This window comes from Quercus lobata, chromosome 10 (assembly GCF_001633185.2).
Source record: "Quercus lobata isolate SW786 chromosome 10, ValleyOak3.0 Primary Assembly, whole genome shotgun sequence".
In the NCBI taxonomy this organism is placed as follows: domain Eukaryota; kingdom Viridiplantae; phylum Streptophyta; class Magnoliopsida; order Fagales; family Fagaceae; genus Quercus; species Quercus lobata.
Genome location: NC_044913.1, coordinates 34,820,426 through 34,842,261, shown reverse-complemented (window position 1 = coordinate 34,842,261; position 21,836 = coordinate 34,820,426). Strand labels below are relative to the sequence as shown.

General features: G+C 34.3%; 1 pseudogene; it reads right to left on the bottom strand.

Annotated features, from left to right (window-relative positions):
* Positions 1-2,594: 2,594 nt before the first annotated feature.
* On the bottom strand, positions 2,595-21,505 carry LOC115964671 (annotated as a pseudogene).
* Between the last annotated feature and the right edge of the window lie 331 nt (positions 21,506-21,836).

The window sequence follows — 21,836 nt, the reverse complement described above, 5'->3', positions numbered from 1 at the left end:
CATTTGCTCAATTGAACAAACTTTGTTGCAGATATTAACTCCGTTCGAGAGGCTGCTGAAGCAAAACTTTCTATCATCAAATTTTGCAACGACAGAGGAACTGTTGGGCTCCTTTACTCCGTCAGAAAGTTCACTGATTGAGTTTTTTGATCCTGGATCAATACCTGTACTTCCATGGATACCGCAAACCATGACAGCTGTTGCGTTGAGACTTTTTGATCAAAACCATTTGGATTGGATGGGATTAGTTTTTTTCTTGTTGAATAGTAGTGGGTTTGAAGAAAACATTGATTATAGGAAAAATGACAAAACAATCCGAATCTATAATAAGGTCTTCATTAATCTCATCCACAATCTCTATATTAGGTTCTTCTTCTATAATAAGATCTTCATGAACTTCCTCATAAATTTCTATATTTTATTCAAGAAAAATGTGTTGTTCAACAAACAATGCTTCTCTTAATGGTGGAATATATGGTTCTCCAAAATAATTCAAGTGTGAACTTCTTGGCCAAAAATATTCTTGTTTTGTATACGAAAAAAGTTCATCACAATTTAAAGGACAAAATTTGATAGCAAGCATCTTTTTCATCTTTGGCCATGAACGAATTTTTTTTTTTACCTTGTCGGATTCTATCAGTCTGTATTCGCTCCCACCAACATAAGGCATACTCTTTAAGTTTATACAGTGCAAGTTTAACTATTTCCATCACAAATATTCTCATAGTCAAATAAACCTCTAGATCAAGTAACCAATCAAGCAATCTAATTATAAAAATAACCTTTAAAACTTGCAATTCTCTTATAAGGCCTGTATGAAATTTGCTTACCAATAGGTTGCCCATGAGTTATGTATTTGTGATAGTTATCCCTATTATTTCCATGCTCCAACGACAGCATCCTAGTAAAAATATTTGTGAGGGCCAATTGTACATCACGTAATACTTGCTAAGTTTTCTGTCACTGGAATTGCTATTGTCTCATACGTTAGCCATCAAACCGAGATAAGTCAAGACTCTGATACCAACTGATGCAAGAATGCGGAAGTGTCAAGAAGCAGAACATGTCTACTTCTAGAAAACGAGAAACAAAACACGTTTTCTTCTGAAAATAACCTTGAATCCTTGAGGGTTTCTTGAATCCATAAGGGTCATTGAACCCACAAGAAGAAAGGGTTTAGAATCCACCAGAAAATAGAAAGACAAAAGTCTTAATTTTATTGGTTGAATAATTATTCTAAAAATGTTTAAAGAGTTAGGGGTCTATTTAAGGGCTCCATAAAACTTGGTAGACAAGAAAATATATTCTAAAATAACTCCTAATTAATACCTGATCATAACAGGAACCAAATCTGACCTAAAAAACATTAAAAGCACCTAAAAATAAGGAAATAAATAACCTAAACCTAAAACAATGAATTTTACATAAAAATACCTAAATTAAATAATTACAAAAATCAAAATAGTAGATTTTGTCCTACATCAGTTTTTATCAGCTTTTTATTCCTTTATCACTTCTTCTTTTAGTTAACACCACTCTTTTTATTCTTATCAACTTTTTAGCAATGCCAATCAAATAAGATAGTATTTATAATTTTAAAATAGTTTGTATCAATGTACAAATCAAAAAACGAAATGAAATAAAATAAAAGAGTTAGATATCAATTTGGCAACAAAGCTAAATAGATAACCCTAAGAAATGTTTACTAATAATAGTTTTGTCAGTAACTTTTTACTAACATGATTTAAAAAATAAATTGAATAGAGTGTTAATTTTTCAGCATGATATGTATTATTATGTATGTTTAGTTCGGTTGTGTATGCTATAGTTGTTTGCCACATATAGTTTTTGGGTTAAATAGTTGAACAACACTGAAATAAAAAGACTTGAAAGATTAGAACGAAGATTTGTTATGAATGAACAATGATTTTTATATTTGGAGTACCATTGCTTAGTACAAACAATTTCATGGGATAGCTAGAATTAAAAAAAAAAAAAAAGATCTATATTGTTCGGATTATTTGAAAGCAAGTCCACAATCCATATTTTTGGCTTTTAAATAATACTATTTAAGTACTTTTAGTGGACTACGTTTTTGGAGTGATTATCTTTATTCCAATGATTATAATTATTTAATCATTCTTTAGTCATTCAACATTATTAGTTATATTTTTAGAATAATATATGTTCATTGAGTTGATGTTACACCAATTTAAGTTCTTAGTGGAGAATTTTGATTGAAAAGTATTCTATAGCTATAATGGAGGAGGGGATATTTTAATAAAATTATATATTTTATAAGTTTATACCCAAATCTGTGCAACCCGGGACTTGTAGTAAATAATATAATTCACATCCTCAAATTACATTATCACATATAGCTGGTCTGTGTATAACTTTTAAAGTAAACTTTCAATTTATTCGGATAACTTTTGTTTATTGCATAAACCAATTAACTATTAATGAATTATATGATCAGAATAAATAAAATTACAATGATTTTTAAAGTAATAACTCTTAGAAGTAGTAAACATATTCATATATAGGAGGTGATCTTTATTCCAATGTGTACCAAAGACGACCAATGATCCCCTTTATGCCGACTTGTTTGTATGTGGTGATTGTGACTCTCGAAGTCTCTTTTCTTGGGAAAGTTTTTTTGCGAACCCGCAAAGGTAAAGCATAGAAGGGTTGTTATCTATAAGTAGTATGTAATAAACGTTCATGTTTTATGGCAATAACTAACCCAATTAACTATTTATAGTCTATCTTTAATATTTCAAACTTAAAGACATTTGACTTTTGGTTAACTTTAAAGCATAGTTATTAAATCTGAAGCGGCAGTTGGTCGAAGCGTGTAACTTGAATGAGTTTTTTTTTTTTTTTTTTTTTTTAAATTTTTTTTTTTTAGTTTTTAACATGTAGCTGAGTTTGTGAAATTTGTAAAATTACTTCTAGAAGTCTATTTTATTGTCTTTAATGTGTTATAATATGGTAATTTAAAGAAGAGAAAACTTAAAGAATTACTTATTTATGTTATGATTTCTCAAATTTATATATATATATATATATATATATATAATTTTTTATTTTTTATTTGACTTTGCAGTGCGACTAGTAACTTAGTTATCCAACTCAAAGACTAAGTCAATTTTCGGGTCGGATTTAATAACTATGCTTCATAGAATATAGTTATTGAATATTTAAACACTTGGTTAGAATATTGACACATCTTATAAGAAAAAAAAAAGAATATTGACACATCACATTTTCTTTTAATGGTAGAATATTTAATTCTATATATAAACACAAGCATAACCTACTAGTAACTATCATAAATATCAAATTTCCTATTTTGACAATAAACAAAGAAGATAAAATATTAAATAATAAAGTGATGCTACAGGCATAAACTATTTTATAATATTTTTACAAACTATGGTTGTGGCGAAGTTTTAATGGTTCTTATTTGGGTTTACCACTAACATTACTTTTTTATTTTTCAATAACTACTCATCATATCAGCAATTTGTAAAAAAAAAAAAAAAAAATAACTTTAGCATTTTTCTAAATTATACTAATAATTTCTTTATGAATTAAATTATATTAATAATTAACACAAAAGTGTAAGGTTGAATTTATTCAACCATCTAATTGGCTTTATTCCGTGCCAAATTTGCTTGTATTTCAGCATTTAGTAACTCTGTATTTAGGTGGACTTGTTGTAAGGGTAGTGAGTGAGATAGAGTGAAGTTTGCTCAAGAGTGTGCAAGAAAATAGAGACTCGCGGCTTGGCCTCGCGGGTGACTCGCGGCTGCAAGCTGCCAGACGCAGCACACGTGCCAAGCATGCCGGAAGGTGAACAGTCATGCTAGCTGGAGCACTATAGGACAAAATGGGACAACTGGGCATACGGTTATCTCGCGACTGGATCTCGCGACTTAGTCAAGTCGCGAGGTCAAGCCGCGAGCTACCCCTATTTTGTAAAACCTGACGTTTCACATTCCTCTCTCACTCCAGTATAAATACCCCCTTTACCCACAAATGTAAGAGAGCTTCTAGAGAGATTTTTGAGAGAGAAACCCTAAAGAAAAATAAGATTGATTCATCAACAATCTATACATTAGAGTCTCTTCAATTCCTCAACTCTCTTCCTCTCCATTGTCAAATCCTTGAGAGGCATTTTACCAAATCTTGTTCTTACCATATTCATTACTGTGAGAGGGCTGTTTGGATTTCTGGGAAGCAGTTAGGAAGGAACCAATCTTCATTGGTTGATGCTACGGTCTAGTAGCGGAATCCGGGAAGCTAGAAAAGAAAAAGGTTCGGTGCAACTTCGTTGGAGCAAGAAGCTTGGAGGGCTTAGGTGCACTGGGTAGATTAGGCTTAGAGGGTCTATTGCTATCCATGTATCCCAACTATATTTTCTAGTGGATTGTTTACCGCTTGGAAGGCGGCGGAGAGGTTTTACGCCGAGGGCTTCGGTTTCCTCTTCGATAACACATCGCGTGTTGTCTTTGTATTTGCATCTTCCTTCCCTTCTATCTTTGCCTTTTATTATCTGCTGTGGGTTGTGATTTTAATTTGGTTTAGATAGTTTATCCAATTCTATATTATAGCTTATGTTTATTTTCTGCACACTAGTTGTTTGACATAATGCTTGAATTGGTTAATTTGTAAATTCGGGGTCTAAACGTTCAAGGGTGTTTATACACATATTTGAACTTTCATTTGGTATTAGAGCGGGTACACTTCTAGTGGTTTCATTACCATTGTGTGATCCTTGACTCCCTTTTGAGATGGATCGGTCTTAATCCCTAAATGTACCTCCATATTTTGATGGTAGTAATTATGCTTTTTGGAAGGTTCGCATGAGAGCTTTTCTGTGTTCTATTGATGAATCTGTTTGGGATGCTGTTGAGATTGGTTGGACCAGACCTGAGGCAGCCAAATCCACATGGGATAAGGCAGCACTCGCTGCATCTAATGCTAACAGTAAAGCACTCAATGCTATTTTTTGTGGTGTGTCTCCAGATGAATTTCACAGGATCTCCCACATTACCGTTGCCAAAGAAGCATGGGAGATATTGGAAACCACCTATGAAGGCACGAAGAAAGTGAAAGACACCAAGTTGCAAATGCTGACCACTCGGTTTGAGGAGCTCAAAATGAGTGAGGATGAGTCCTTTGACTCTTTCTATGGGAAGCTAAATGAGGTGGTTGTCAGCAAGTTCAATTTGGGGGAGAAAACGGAGGATTCTAAAATTGTAAGGAAGATCCTTCGATCATTACCGGAAAGTTTTCGTGCTAAAGTGATAGCGATTAAAGAGAGCAAGGACCTTGATGACATCAAAGTCCAGGAGCTGGTTGGTTCTCTTCAGACTTATAAGATGTCGCTGCCCAATCAACGGAAGAGTAAATCTCTTGCTCTTAAGACCATTAATGAGAAGGTGGAAGATCAAGACTCATCGGGAGAAGATGTGGTTGACAAAGATGTTGCATACCTTGTTAAAAATTTCAGAAAATTCTTGAAATTAAAAAATAATGGCAAATTTGGTGATAAAGGAAAATTCCAAAGTTCAGGAAGGGAGAAAAAGGAATTCAAAAGGAAAGATGGAAAAGAATCCCAACCTACACAAGGTGTCACTTGTTTCGAATGTAACGGGCATGGACACTTTAAGAAGGAATGTCCGAATTATTTGAAATCGAAAGGCAAAGTGTATGCCATGACATTGAGTGACTCGAATTCATCAGACTCAGAATCTGAAGAAAGCTGTGATGGAGAGGGGAACTATTCAGCTTTTATGACTATTGCTCATGTTGAGTCTTCAGACGAGTTGAATCTGCTTGTACGAGACCTTGGAGAACATAGTGATGAAGAATCACTGGGAATTGTTGAAGAATCAGATGCTGAAGAAGATGAAAGCACAGCCAATTTTCAAGAGAATTATAACTCACTTCTGGAGAAGTCGGGTGAGTACACAGGGGTGGCCAAGGCTGCTGTGAGAAAAATGAAGAAGGCAGAGGAGGATTACAAAAGTCTCCTAATCCGATATAGGGAGGCCAAATGTGAGATAGAAATACTGAATGGTGAGCTGTCAGAAGCTTACATAAAAGTGAGATTTCTTGAACAAGAGGTTGTGCAAGCAAATGCTAAAATAGAGAGGGTCACTACCAAGAAGCTAGATGATGTTATTTCATCTCAAAAGAGTTTTTCAGAAAAATCCGGATTGGGATACATCGGATGAAGTAGCTCATCTGGAACTGTCACTAAAGAAGTGAAATTTGTAAAGGCTAAAGATCCAGTTATAGTTGACCTTACTACTGAGAAGCTCAAGATGGAGGAGAAGAAGAATGTGGAGAACCAATGGTTGTTGAATCCCTGCAATCAATATGTGGCAGGTCTGAATCTCGTGCCAAGTCTCGTCCACGACCACAAAGAGGTCCTAGATCAACTTATGTGTGTTATCATTGCGGACTTTAAGGGCATACTCGACCAAATTGCCAAAAGCTGAGAGCAAAGAATAGTGCAACTCCTCAAAGGTCACGAGGACCTAGAAATGAAAGAAGAAATTGGGCAGGTGAACAATCTAGAGATCAGAATGGTGATCCCGGAATGATGAATGTGATGAAGATGATTGGTGCATTCACCAATTGCTTGGAAAGCTTCTCACGAAGGTTTGAAAGCCCTAACTCCTGTACCCAATCCTATAAGGAAATCACCCCAAACGCAAGTGACGTGTGGGTGAAAAAGGGTATTCATGCATAAGCATTACAACATGTCCATGCATTAATACTTCTTATGCTTTGCGACGATGTTTGTTTGTTTGCTTATTGTTTTTGCTGTTGGTTGTTTGCTTGTCTTCTTGTGCATACTTTTAATTTATTTTGTTTTTGATCAATCTTTTTCTTCTAGTGTCAAAAAATCCAAAAATCACATAAAAATTAGAAAATCAAAAAGTTTGATTGACATTGTTGAGCTTTTGTTTCAAAACCTGTTTTGCCTTGTACCTTTGTGCTAATGGCTTTGTGCATTTTCGAACATTACTTGTTTTTTTGCACTCATATCACTGTGGGAGAAATCTTGAAATCTATGTGATTGTTGTAAATAGATCTTCAAACTTGTCATGAATGATTAGTGAATGGTTATGATGATCTTGAGACATGCATAGACTTGTGTCTATATATCTTCCCACTCTTTATTTTTGTTTTTGCTAAAAAGAGCTCACCAAATGTAAATCTCCAAATAAAAAGAGATATTGAGCTACAAAAGCCTATCGCACATTCTAGTATTCGACTAGGAAAAAGGGTAAGCGACCTTATATTAAAATGAATGTTTATTCAAAAAGCCAAAGGCTAGTTCTTTGAAGTGAAATATCAAATATCACTCTCATAATGAGAGGTGATTGTCTCAAAAGATCAAAATGATCAAATGTTATGGTTGAAAGTGGAGTCAAATATAAAGCTCCAAGATATGTTATCAAGTTTTGTGGGAGGTCATATATACATATTTCTATAATTGAGATGGTTCACATGATCTAGTGCTAATTGTGTATGCCTTGGTTGAATTGATCATCGAACCTTCACATTAGACTAAGGACTATCTCATTGTTGATATCCACACACAACACACAAGTTTATGTTCAATAAATGCCATAATCATTTGTGTGATTGTACTTGATGAAATGTGTTTTTACATGCTCAATCTTTGTTAATTCAAGCACAAAAAGATTTTTGAGTGTTTTTGGTATTTTTTGGAAAGTATTTTGTTAGAAAAATCTGAAAATTTCAAAAATCCAGTTTTGCCTTGTTTTGGCGACTCATTCGCGGGTAAGTCAAGTCGCGAGCCTCAGTCGCGTCTTCGCGGGTCATTTTTGGCGACTTGTTCGTGAGTGGAAGGTCCAGTCGCGAGGGTTACTCAGAGATTTTCGCGGTTCAGCTCGCGACTCTCTTGCGGGTAGACCTTCCCAGTCGCGAAAAACATTTAGAAAATTTTTTCAAACTTTTTTCTTTGAGTGTTTTGGCGGCTTGAACTGGCGACTTGCTGGCGACTCTTTTCAGTCGCGAAAAACGCGTTTGGCAAAAATAGGGGCAATTTTTTAAATCTTTTTCAGTTTTCCCTCGAACTTTTGTGACTGTTCATCTTCTCTCTCAACTGTCTCCTTCCCAAACACTCCGTGCTCCCATTTCCAGACTCCATTGTTACGTATTTTCTACTCAAAATCTTCAAGTAACAGGTATGAGTTTTCATTCTTGAACTCCTTTCTACTTGATTTTGTGTTTTTCCCCTTTGATTTTTCACATTTGTTTATGTTTTTGAGATGGGTTTGTGTTTCGGCTATTGCTCTATGTTCATGCTTAGCTTGTGGATGTTGTTGCTTGAGTTTGAAACTATTTTAGTTGTTTCCTTTTTGGTCTTCATCATGTACTTAGCTAAGTGTGTCTTTTTAGTTTATCTGAATTTGTGCTGATGAGTTGATTCAAAATGTTCCTATTGTGGATGTGAAGTTTACTGTGCTGAATGTGCATGTTCTATTGTGTGAATCTATTGAGAGCATCTGTGTGTTTTACTATGCTATTTATGAGTCATGTATTTCTCATCACATTGTCTTTAGGATATTTTCTATATCTGCTGCTTTAATTCTCCCCTGCATTCTCCCTGTTGTTCTTGTGTGTTCATTTTTTAAGCCTGTTCATCTGTGTGGTTGATTTCAGTAGCATGAGGTTTAATTGTTTTAGTTCATCTGAGTGGAGGCATTTTTGTCCTTGTCACCAACAAAGTTCTGTTTTGTCCTACACATGTTTTGTACTATGTTGTTGTGGCCTCTTCTGATTGTTCACAGATGGCTCCCTCACCTCCGAAGAAGAAAACTCCTGCAAAGAAGACTGACAAACGATTGAAAATGGATTCTAATCTGTTTAGGTCAGTTCAACACTTTGAGAGATACAAGGACTTCTTCTTGAAAGCAGGAATTATACAAGAAAGATTTGTAGATTTGGAGGATTTAAGAAACTCCTTTATCCCCAGCTGTTTTGAAGGGAGAGGATGGGAAAAGTTTCTGAGTGATCTCCCTGTAGTGTGTGAACCCCTGATTAGGGAGTTTTACTCAAATGCTGTGATAAGGGAGAATGATTTAAGTTGCTGGGTTAGAGGTAAAGAATTCATTTTGGATGCACATGTCATTGATGATGTGCTAGGGCTTAAAGGATTAGAAGATTAGGAGTTTGTCAATTACAAAGATAGGATTGTATCTATTGAAACTATTCAACAAAGGATAGGTGGACAGAGAGAAGGGAAATGTCTGAATACCACAGTTTTTCCAGTGGACATGAGGTGTCTAACAATAATCATGATATTTAACCTCTATCCCATAAAGAAGTTGACTACAATCAATTGTGTAAGAGCAATCTTTCTGATGGATCTCAAAGAAAAGACATTCATTGACATCAGTTCTCACATATATGACACTATTGTGGATGAGACTAGAATAACTTCTAGGCCAAAATTGATCTTTCGTAGTTTGCTAATGAGGATCTTTAGAAAGAAGGGTGTTCCAATCCCACAAGACATCAGTCCCATGTCCACACTCTCTGCATTTAAGAAGCTTACCTGCAAAAGGATAAGTGTTAGGCTTCCAGGAGAAGAAGATGAAGGTGATGAAGGAGAGGGTGTCCCAATGGAGACTGAGGCAGAAGCAGCAGGGCATGCATCAACCTCAACACCCAAGAGCAGTGGCAAAAGGACTAGAGCATCAACTTCTTCAGATACACCTCCAGATGCTTTCCAAATCATTCTGGAGCGACTTGATGGGATCAGAGGAGTCCAGACTGAGCACTCTGAGAGGATGAGAGCCATGCAGGACCAGATTGATATTTTGTCTGCAAAACTTGACAGCTTCACCACCCAGCATGGACAGTGACCCTTTGGCCATTCCGGTCAAAAAGGGGGAGATGTTTCTTTCTGTTGTTGATGACATTGTTGATGAGAAGCAAAAAAACAGCTCTTAAGGGGGAGTAATGTGTTGAGGGGGAGTTGTCAAAATCAGAGACTTTGTTTATACATGCTTATGTTTTGGGTATTTGATGTTTATATGGGTTTGATACACTGTGGTTTTGGTGTATATTTGTTTCCAACTCATAACTTATACTCTTGGTTTAATCTTTTATATATTTTGTTGATGTTATTCAGGATATATTGTAATTTGTACCCATGTACTTATGTAAGCTTTTAGGGTTAATATTTTTATGCATAATATGTAGGCTTTATGGTTTGTACCTTGCTTAATGCAGCCTTTTATGCTATGTTGAAATCAGTACTTATATCTAAATGTCATGCATTTTGATTTATGTACTGTCACTCTTGTGCCCTTGTAGGATTGTTCCTAGATACATATACTTTGTGTATTATGCATTGGTTGAGTGTTGAGCATACAAGTATCTTGCCTTGTGCTTGTTAGCTTGTATGTCCTTGTGTTCATTCCAAGTGTGAATGAGCATTGTGGTCACTACCTTGTAGTGATTACTTGGTTGATCAAGCCATGGTTTGTTTCTTAACTCCATTTTTGCTTGATCACATATTGCCTGTTTCATATGCATTTCACGATTTTCTGCTTACAATGATCATTGTGTATTGTTGTGTTTCAGAAGTCTTATGTTCATATGATTCAAGTGCTTCACAGCTTCTCGAGTTAGGTGTGAGTGAGTTTTGTTCAACTGTTCCCAACTCACATGTTAAGTCTAGAGTCTGTTTTAGGGTTTTGTCACGGAATAGCCAAAGAGGGAGATTGTAATGTTGAATTTATTCAACCATCTAATTGGCTTTATTCCGTGCCAAATTTGCTTGTATTTCAGCATTTAGTAACCCTGTATTTAGGTGGGCTTGTTGTAAGGGTAGTGAGTGAGATAGAGTGAAGTTTGTTCAAGAGTGTGCAAGAAAACAGAGACTCGCGGCTTGGCCTTGTGGGTGACTCGCGGCTGCAAGCCGCTAGACGTAACACACGTGCCAAGCATGCCGGAAGGTGAACAGTCATGCTAGTTGGAGCACTACAGGACAAAACAGGACAACTGGGCATATGGTTATCTCGCAACTGGATCTCGCGACTTAGTCAAGTTGCGAGGTCAAGCCGCGAGCCACTCCTGTTTTGTAAAACCTAACGTTTCACATTCCTCTCTCACTCCAGTATAAATACTCCTTTTACCCACAAATGTAAGAGAGCTTCCAGAGAGATTTTTGAGAGAGAAACCCTAAAGAAAAATAAAATTGATTCACTAACAATCTATACATTAGAGTCTCTTCAAATTCCTCAACTCTCTTCCTCTCCATTGTCAAATCCTTGAGAGGCATTTTACCAAACCTTATTCTCACCATATTCATCACTATGAGAGGGCTGTTTGGATTTTTGGGAAGCAGTTAGGAAGGAACCAATCTTCATTGGTTGATGCTACGGTCTAGTAGCGAAATCCGGGAAGCTAGAAAAGAAAAAGGTTCGGCGCAACCTCGTTGGAGCAAGAAACTTGGAGGGCTTAGGTGCACTGGGTAGATTAGGCTTGGAGGGTCTATTGCTGTCCATGTATCCCAACTACATTTTCTAGTGGATTGTTTACCACTTAGAGGGCGGCGGAGAGGTTTTATGCTGAGGGTTTCAGTTTCCTCTTCAATAACATATTGCGTGTTGTCTTTGTGTTTGCATCTTCCTTCCCTTCTATCTTTGCCTTTTATTATCTGCTGTGGGTTGTGATTTTAATTTGGCTTAGATAGTTTATCCAATTCTATATTATAGCTTATGTTCATTTTCCGCACACTAGTTGTTTGGCATAATAATTGAATTGGTTAATTTGTAAATTGGAGGTCTAAACGTTCAAGGGTGTTTATACACATATTTGAACTTTCAAAAAGTGTTGTGCACTTGCATGTTTTTAATGGTAGATTATTTAATGCTATATATAAACACAGGCATAGCCTACTAGTAACTATCATAAATATCAAATTTCCTATTTGGACAAAAAATCAAAGAAGATAAAATACTAAATTATAGTGTGATGTTATAGGTATAAACTATTTTATAATGTTTTTACAAATTATTGTTGTGGCAAAATTTTAATGGTTCTTATTTGGGCTTATCATTGACGTTACTTTTTTACTTATCAATAACTACTCAGCACATCAGCAATTTGTAAAAAAAATATGAAACTTTAGCATTTTTCTAAATTATATTAATAATTTTTTTTGATGAATTAAATTATATTAATAATTAACACAGAAGTGTTGTGCACTTGCATGTTTTACCATACTTTATCAGGGCCTTCTCATTGGTGGCATCTGGTCCACAATTTTTAATTTCTTCTGCTTGACCCGTCTCCAAATTCACCCAAGTTACTGGTTTCTTCAATAGGTTTTCCCCAAAATGCACCAATTTTTCCGAGTTCTCTTTTGTAGAAATATCAACTGAAGCTTCTGCCGCAGTCAATGTATCACCCTGATCACACATCCAATAGCAGATTCAACAATATTTAGTCAAATCTCTTAACTACGTAATACTATTCAAAAGAATCAAAACCAGTGTAGCTAAAAAAAAATAAGGCTTTCATGCAAGCTTACTTGGATACGGAGGTAATTCTCTTCCGAACGAAGAGCTCGAAACACCACAGAGAGATGAATATCAACCATATCTCCACTTGCCTGCATAAACACATCCACCAATGGAGTGGAATCACCATGAATTAACCAACCCAAAGTACCCCATTTGGCTGCCATATCAGCATCGTATAGTTTCAACTTTGGCGAGCCGGTCCCTAGTGAGATTACTAGAAAGCGGCGATAATGATCCATTGGCTGATAATCCATTGGCTTAATAGAGAGGAAATCAGGATTATCTTCAATGACCTGTCTGGTCACGGTTTACAGCAACTAGTGCCTGGATCATGTATGGTGCCAAAATATAGACAAACTTAATTAGATATGTCAGCTTAATGTTTTGAAACCATTTTAACTTAGCGTAAAAATGTAGATACAATACTTTTAGGTGCAGTACATAAAGTTCATTACTTAAATTCAAACGTTTAGTTACATTAAATTTAATTGTATTATGAAATGATAACATTATTTGTGTTTTATTGGTCAATGCAATTAGATGATTGAATTTATTTAAAGAAACTAATGTACTATATATATATATATATATATATATATAAAAGGTATGGTGCCTAAGTTCTACCTTTCACTTAATAGATATGTAATTGAGGATTTGAGGGTAACCATATACATACCGGATTATTTGCAGCAACACCACCATCAACAAGATTGAATTCCCTATCATGGTTCTTGAAGCGGTGGGCAGGAAGATAAGTTGGAGCTGCCGAACTGCCAATGCATATGTCTGAGAGCCGAGCATTCCAGGGGCAATCAGTGTTCCTTAACTGCGCAAATGTTATAACGTAATTGCTTTCAGATTTTTGTTTTACAAGTTACCATAATTTTCTTTAAAAAAAAGCTTGCCTCCCTCATTTTCTTGCGCTTAAAATTGAGTATAATGATGTCAAAAGGAAGTCCAAAATCCATGCAACATGACATTTGTGCGGTACTTGTGGGGTGTGGGGACAAGGGCCGGAATTCAAGTCTCGAAGAGGGAATTTCACACATATATACATTAAGATTAGGTTAGAATAAAATTTCTATCTTGTATAAAAGAAAAAAAAAAGAAAAAAAGAAAAGAAGGAAATTGAATATATATACCTTTTCCCTCTTCGAGTTTGAAAAGTAATTATGTATTTATCATTGAACTTGAATACTAAAGCCAATTAATTTCCATTTTAATTTTCCCATTTAAAATATGAGGTTTATGTTACATATTTCTACCACAGCCTGGCCCATGAAAGTTGAAAAATAGTTTCCCAAAAGTTTGTACTTCACTTTTGAAGCAGTCAAACTTTAAGAACGTGGAATAAAACAAACTTAGGGAGTGTTTGGTAGAGGAGTTTGAGTAATATTGTTTGAGTGTTTTTGATATATGTGTGGGTGAAAAAGTGTGGAAATGTGTGTAAGTGTGTTTGAAATGCTCAAAATGTTGCTCAAAATAGGCTACCAAATATTTCCTTATCACTCTTCATTGGCACTAACTATAAAGACAATCTGTGAGAGAGAGAGAGAGAGAGAGAGAGAGAGAGAGAGAGATATCTCATAGGATGAGAAAATGGTTGGTTGCAAATTCTTGATATCAAATGTAGGGATAACAACATTGGTCAAGGTGCTCCTCAGTCGAGGTTCCCCTAATTTCTCATTTATGATCGAATGAAGGTGTTTACCATCATACTTGGGACCGCTAAATATGTTTGCAATTGATCCAAACATGCCCCTGCTGCAAATGAAAGAGAAAAATTTGTTAAAATATTTCAAAGCACTAATAAATTGTATCTTTGCTATGGAATAATATGAGGAAAAAGGACAAACCAAGTATCTAATTACTTGTTTCTCAACAAAAAAAAAAAAAGTATCTAATTACTTATTTTGTGGGAAAATTTCAGGGCAATGTTGGAGATAGAAGGGCTTGATATCTTTAGCAGCAAAGAGGGGACGATTACAATTATTTTCATCGGGAGTAGTCAACAGGGCGGTTACAGTCAACATGGCGGTTACAAGACCACCTGTGCTTGTCCTAGCAATGACATTGAAATAGTCTGCAAGTCTTGCATCCTCACCATCCAAATCCTACCACAAGGTTACACAAATTATATCGTATGTGCTTTTGTGTTGTGATTATGTAACTGTAGTGGTAGAGCCAACCATTTTTCCTAAAGAGCCAAGCTAAATATATTAGCAAAATTCAATCCAAATAATCTATTTATTTTACATATATATATATATATATATAAATAATTTACATATGTTATTTTCTCATATATAACAAAAATATATGCACCTAATAACTATTTTTTTTCCCATCCTGTCAATTTGTAAATGTGAACTTTTCCTTATATTATATTGATCATCATTAACATTCTTTAAGTATTTTAGATTTGTTTGTTTTTAAATCTCTTAAAACAAAACTAGATTAACCTAGTTAATTAGCCAAGTGATTACTTAGTCAAATTAACAAATCTAGGTTAACACAAATATATCATATCAATGTAAAGTGCGGAAAATAAAGAATACAAAGATATGATGACTCAGGAAACCAAACTGGTAAAAACCTGGGGAGGATTTAACCTACCTATCCTCAAGGTAAACCTAAATCCACTATGAAAGAATTGAAATTTACACAATAGCGACTTAGACTACTAACATCCTATTGCTACCTCGAGTAGGAAACTTACTACCACGACTACGTGATAGCTCTTAGTCCACGGACTACTTCTTTCTTTAATTCCTAGCAAGTACAAGCACACCCCGCTTGTGTATCTTTAAGCTCTTAATGCAGTAACTGAATTGATTACCAAGTTCTTGACATAATCTTGAAACTTGGAAACCCTAAGTATGTGTAAAGGCAACCACCTCTTGATCTCACAAAAGATTCACACACATAACATATGGAGCATCTCCAAAACGTGGCTAGGGTTTTCCCTGTTATACTTAAGACAAAATATAAAACCCTACACGTCAAACGAGCTTGGGCTAAGTTGGAAATTTCTGCAGAAAAAAAATCTGCACGACTTTTGATCAATCGAGTCTAATTCTCGATCGATCGAGCTAGACAAAATTGCACAATAAATTTTGCAGTAACTCGATTCTAACTTTACATAAAAAGCAAATATTTTGAGCAAGTCTAAACAAAACTAAACTGTTTTGATCATGGTTTGCCAACATTACAAATTGAAGTTCTAATACATTTAAACCTAAAGTCTTAGAATCCAACAAACTCCCCCTTTGGCAATCCGTGACAAAACACAAACTAAACAAAATTGCTCAAAGTTTACATAAAAACAGCCTATTACAAAAATATAGCCCAACACAAAAAATCCAACTTGACTACTATCTATCAGTTGCAAGTGTAGACAGCAGCACGACTGAATCAACCTGTATATTTCCTGAAACACTCAACAAACACATAAACGCATGTGTGGAAAATATAAGAAAAACAAAAATAACTTCTTGATTTCACATAACACACAATAAAGACATATATCATGAATAACTCATAAATATAAATTAATAAGCAATGTGAAACAAGAAACATATACAAATCAATGTATCTCCCCCTATCATGAGTAATCCAATCTAAACAAAGAATACATCATGAGCCAAAAATGTAAATACACCATGAAGCACCTAGATATAATCTAATAGCTCCACAAGCTTCACAAATACAAAAATCTCCCCCTAACTACAAAAACCCTCTACAAATGTACTCTCCCTTTTTGTGACAGAATGCCAACGGGAAATCATAGTCCATCATCAAAAGGAGGTGGCGGAGGCGATCGTCTCAAATGCTCCAGATCCACTCGCAAAGCACAAAACTCATTAAGCATGTCCACCAAAATCTGACCATGAGTCACCTGAATGGTTATGATAGTCTCCAACATACTTCGAATGTCTGAATCATCCGAAGTAGAAGGTAGAGGAACATCAGCAGCAGCAGCAGGATCAACGGGCTCCTCAGCCGTAGCATCACCTGTAGAAGAAGGAGGAGGAGGAGATGTGACACCAAAAGGCTCTACCCTGGTGCGTTTAGAGCTAGCTTTCATTTGAGCAGCCCTCTGCCTAAGAAATGTGGCACCTATGAGAGCTATGATATGGACAGGCTCAGATGCCAGAAACTCAACTAAACCAAGATGCAAAAGAATCCGGTGAATAAAAACAGGGAAGAACAAAACATGAGCAGTAGAACTACTCCTATGAACCTCAATCAAAGAACGAATGAAAAGATGAGGAAAACTAATAGGAGCATCAATAACAAGGGCATACAAAAATGCACAACACCCCAAAGGAATGGTGTGCAGATGAGAGATAGGCCAAAAAGAATGACAAACAATCCTAAAGAAAAGATAGTGAATCGTAGTGAGCTCAGCAGTAGTGATCCGAGGATCAGAACCCCACTGGATAGAAGACCCAGTGATAAAAGACATGATGTCGTCCAAGGGAGGAGACTCATTATAAGGGTAGACAGGATGCTAGACCAGTGGTACCCCAAGAGCATTAGCCACTACCGAAGGGGTAATGGTGTACCCTACACCCCGTACCCAACTCCTCACAAGAGTGTTGGCATCATAGGAGTGGACAAAGAGGTTCGAATAGAAGTCTCTAATCAAGGTAGCCGGAGGAGGATGAGAAATATCCAATAAAGGTAACTAGCCCCTACGCTAAAAGTTATGCCTAATCTTAGGATTTAGCTCATCTAAAAGAACCTTTCTCTCAGTCCAAATGTTTCTCCTAAGGTTAATATTCTTATACGCTTCCTGGTTTTTCTCACTCAGGAACCTTTCACTGTCAAAGGTGGGGGAAGGAGAAGAAGTGGAGGTCTTACTGGCTCTAGTTTTCCTAGGCATGATGCTAAGGAAAGAACAAGACAAACAGAAAAGAACCAAAAAGGAAACAAGAAAAAAATAAGGGTAGACTGCAAGTTAGCACATAAAAAAAATATAGAAATAACAATTCTATATGATGCATGAACATTATCAACACATGATACATGCCCTAATGCTATGAGAATAGGTTCAATTTAGGTTTAAAATCACAAAATTGGCTTGAGCATAGAGGTTACATCAAAAACCCCAAAATTTGAAAAACCCAATTTAAGAAAACAACAACAATTTGACCAAATTGATCATTAGAGATGATAGAAAACAATTTGTAATGACCAAATCAATCAACCAAACAAGCCAATTTTGTCAAATTAAACCAAATTGAACAAAAACCCCAATTCAGATTCATTCAAGCCCTAGAATTTTTAATTTCTCACAAATCACCAAATTGATCAAATCAAACCATCAAGAACAGTTATATAGCATCTTATAACAAAAACCCATTGATCAATTTCAAGAAAAATAGCTTGGATCATCAAAAATCTCAAAAATTCATTGGTTCGAAAATTTCCCCAAAATGCATGATTAAATGCATGAAATATGAAAATAAATGCAAAAAGGAAGGGTAAAAAGGTCTTACCGGCCTTAGAGGAGAAAAACCTTGCAAAAACTTTGGAGGAAAACAACAAAAATTGATTTGGACCCTTGGTTGATCGAAGAGAGAGAGAGAAGAACCTTTTTGAAAAAGTTTGAAAGTGACTTAACACGTGAAAAACAAAGGTTTAAAAATAATCTCTATACGATTTTCGATTGATCGAAAATTAGGTTCGATCGATCAAAACACACAGAGCCAAATCAAAATTTTAATCGCAATTTTGATCGGTTGAGAAATAGGTTCGATTGATCGAAATTCTGGAAAAACCAATTTTTTGAAAAACAAACCAATATGATGCAGAAACTCCTTAAAGCATAGTATGTTATGAATAAAATGCATGAGTATGAGATGAAATGCTTTTCAAAAACACTTGATTTGAACCAAATTTTCCCAAAATTAAGGTTTTCAAACAATTCTCCTTAAATTCTCAAGCTTCAAACACATTTTGCATAAAATTCAAGGAATTTTCAAACTCGGTTGGCCAGACCAAAAATACACACAATAACATGTACAAAGTTTAGCAAAGAGTAACTTGTGTAGTGTGTGCAACTAGTAAAAACTTGAGATACATTTGAGATGATATGTAAAAAGAAATCAATCACAATTTCTACAAAATTCATCACATAGAATTTGAAAGAGACTATCACTTAAAGAGTTACATCATATAACTCTCACATCTCCTAGAAAACAAACTTGCAATCATGTAAGTTTCTTGATTTGCCTCATAATATACACACCAATTTTATTTAAGCAAAAACTTATTAAAAATAGCCGGGATAATGTACACACCAATTTTATTTGATTGTGAAGTTATTAAAACCCAATAATGTACACACCAATTTTAGCATTTAAATCAATGCTACACCTTATGATCTTTTTGTGCATGTGCTACACTTTCTCGAGCACAAAATCTTACTATATGCATTAAAGTGCTAGTAAACAATGGTGAGATAGTTATTTATGCCTGTCTCAATAAGTTCAAGTCTGAAAATTAAAAGTATGTGATTTCAAGATCAAGATCATGTGATCAAAAACTATAAATATCTTTCCACACAACATGCACTACAAAGCTCAAACTAGTAAAGTGCAATAAATGAGCTCATCCAAGCTAAACAAAGTACATGAACATGTTATGTAAAAATAAATTGGCCAACCTTGATTTCAAATCCAAGAAAATAATGCAAAACACATTTTGCTTCCTTCTTCTTCTTCTTCTTCTTCTTCTTTTTTTTTTTTTTTTTTTTTTTTTTTTTTTTTTTTTTGTTTTTTTGTTTTTGTTTTTAAAAAAAAAAAAAAAAATCAAAACAACCTAGAATGAAATGCATGAATGTTATGTAATGCAAATCCTAGAAACAAAGAAAACAAAAAAAAACATAATAAAGAGCAATGGTCATAAAGAGTACAGCAATGAAGCACAAGGACCATGTTAGAAAGACTCACTTAGATTAAACCTTTTGCATCCAAAACTTTTTAGATGCATCTTAAGCATTGGAGTTTTTATTCACATTAGAATGATTTCCAACTCCAGGATTGGAATAAAGGTTAAAAGCCTTTACCAATTTACCAATAAGTACCATAGGATCTTGTGTTTGAGGTACAATTACATTTGATTTGTTTGCTCGCTTAGCAGCTTGCAGCTTGAAATAGTTTAGACGAATGTGCCCGGACTTTCCACAAAAGTGACAAACAAGAACAAATTTAGGAACATCAGTATTCCTAATAGCAAATCTATTCTCAGATTTTGGTTTTTGCCTTAACAAAGAACAATTTGGTTTAATATGACCAACAACACCACAAAGGTGACAAGTAGGCACAAAAACAAATTTATTAAGCTCTCTAATAGTAGATTTCGACATAGGTTTAGAAACTTCAACGTCTATATCATAACTTTTACCTTTGTCTAACCTAGCAAAATAAGCATTTTCTTTATTATTCCTCTTGAAAGGGAGTATATAAACCTTTTCAGCTTTAGGTTTAAGAGAAACATAAACACTTCTGTTATCAACAACAGGCTTGGTACTAGTCAAATTTTCAATTTTAGCTTTAGATTCAACTAACTCTTGTTATTTTCTCATATATAACAAAAATATATGCACCAAATAACTATTTTTTTTCCCATCCTGTCAATTTGTAAATGTGAACTTTTCCTTACATTATATTGATCATCATTAAAATTCTTTAAGTATTTTAGATCAATATTTTTATTAAATAATTTAGGGATTCACAATTTAAGTATACTAATAGTTCTAAAAATTATAAAAAAATAAAAATATTTTATTCAATTAAAAATAATTTAACATCTTTTTACACTCCAAAACCTATTAATCAATATTAAAAAAATATAACAATAATAAATAAATAAATAAATTATTTTTCATAAATGACAAATGCAATATGGATATCCCTAAGTCAGTGTCAAAATCTCTAATCCTCTAAATGCAATATAATTTATTTTTTATTTTTTATTTTTTATTTTGGTAAGTAAAAAAAGGCTTTTATCAAATAGATTTAGTTATATATTTCTAGGAACATATTTCTTATATATTCTTTGAATTAATGAACTAGCTAGCAGCTAAGAATATAATAAGAAGAAAAATATTTTATTAATTATTATATAAACTTATCTATTTTTAGAAAATTAATAATATTTTGCATACATGCATTTTGATTTAATGAGCTATGTATAGTATAAGAATAATAAAGAAAAAAAAAATGGTTCATTAGTGACAACTAATATAAATATAGTAAATTTATTATAAAAAATTTGGGGGGGGGGGGGGGGGGGGGCAATACTTAAATACAATTTTACTAATAATTTTTTATTTTTAATCAAAAATATCAGAGGGTGGGAGGCATTTTAAAAGATAGGAGGCCATGCTGCTTGCCTCCAACATTGTATGTGTGAGTAATATATTTACTACAAGATCTAGTATGTTAGCTCACGATTATAATTTTTTGATTTAACAATGTATAGATTACTATGCTATTTAAAAAAATTTAAATTGCCAGACACTCAAATACTCTTTTAAATTTATAATATTTAATTAGAAAAAAGAAATGAATCAAATTTAAATCATGGAAATATATATATATATATATATATATTTTAAAAAAAAAAAAAAATTATGAATCATGCATAATTCATTAAAAAATGTATGTATAGTACGTTCATTGTAGACTTAATTTTGAAAGCTATAAAAATAATAATTCGATTTGATATCTGATTTTTTATTATTATTTAAAATTAGAGTATACCTGAAGTGTTGATTCAAGGAATTCAAGTATGGTTGCAGGGATGAACCCCCTGACACCACCCCCATCAATGCTTAGAATGGTGATCAATTCGCCATAAGTTGGGGGTTGCATTTGGAAAGATGATAACCTGGTTTTTTCCATTAGGCTAAATGGAAGTGGAGTACAAATAAATGTGCAAGTTTAATTATTGGGAAAACGAAAGAATGCCTTAGTTCTTGTTGCTAGGTGGATAAAAAAAAAGCTGTAGTTTTTGCTCTCACAATACATAGAACTAGAACCTATTTATAGCTTTAGATTGATTGTGATAAAAATCTCCTTCAAGGTCTACATTAGTACAAGTCCCTCATCAGGTATGTCGAAATTGCATGGAACAATCATCAAAGGTCAGACCGTCAGAGGGTGCATGTTGAACTATAATCTGGCAACTATATCAAGCCCGCGTTGAAACTTTCTGTGCAATGCATTAATTGTC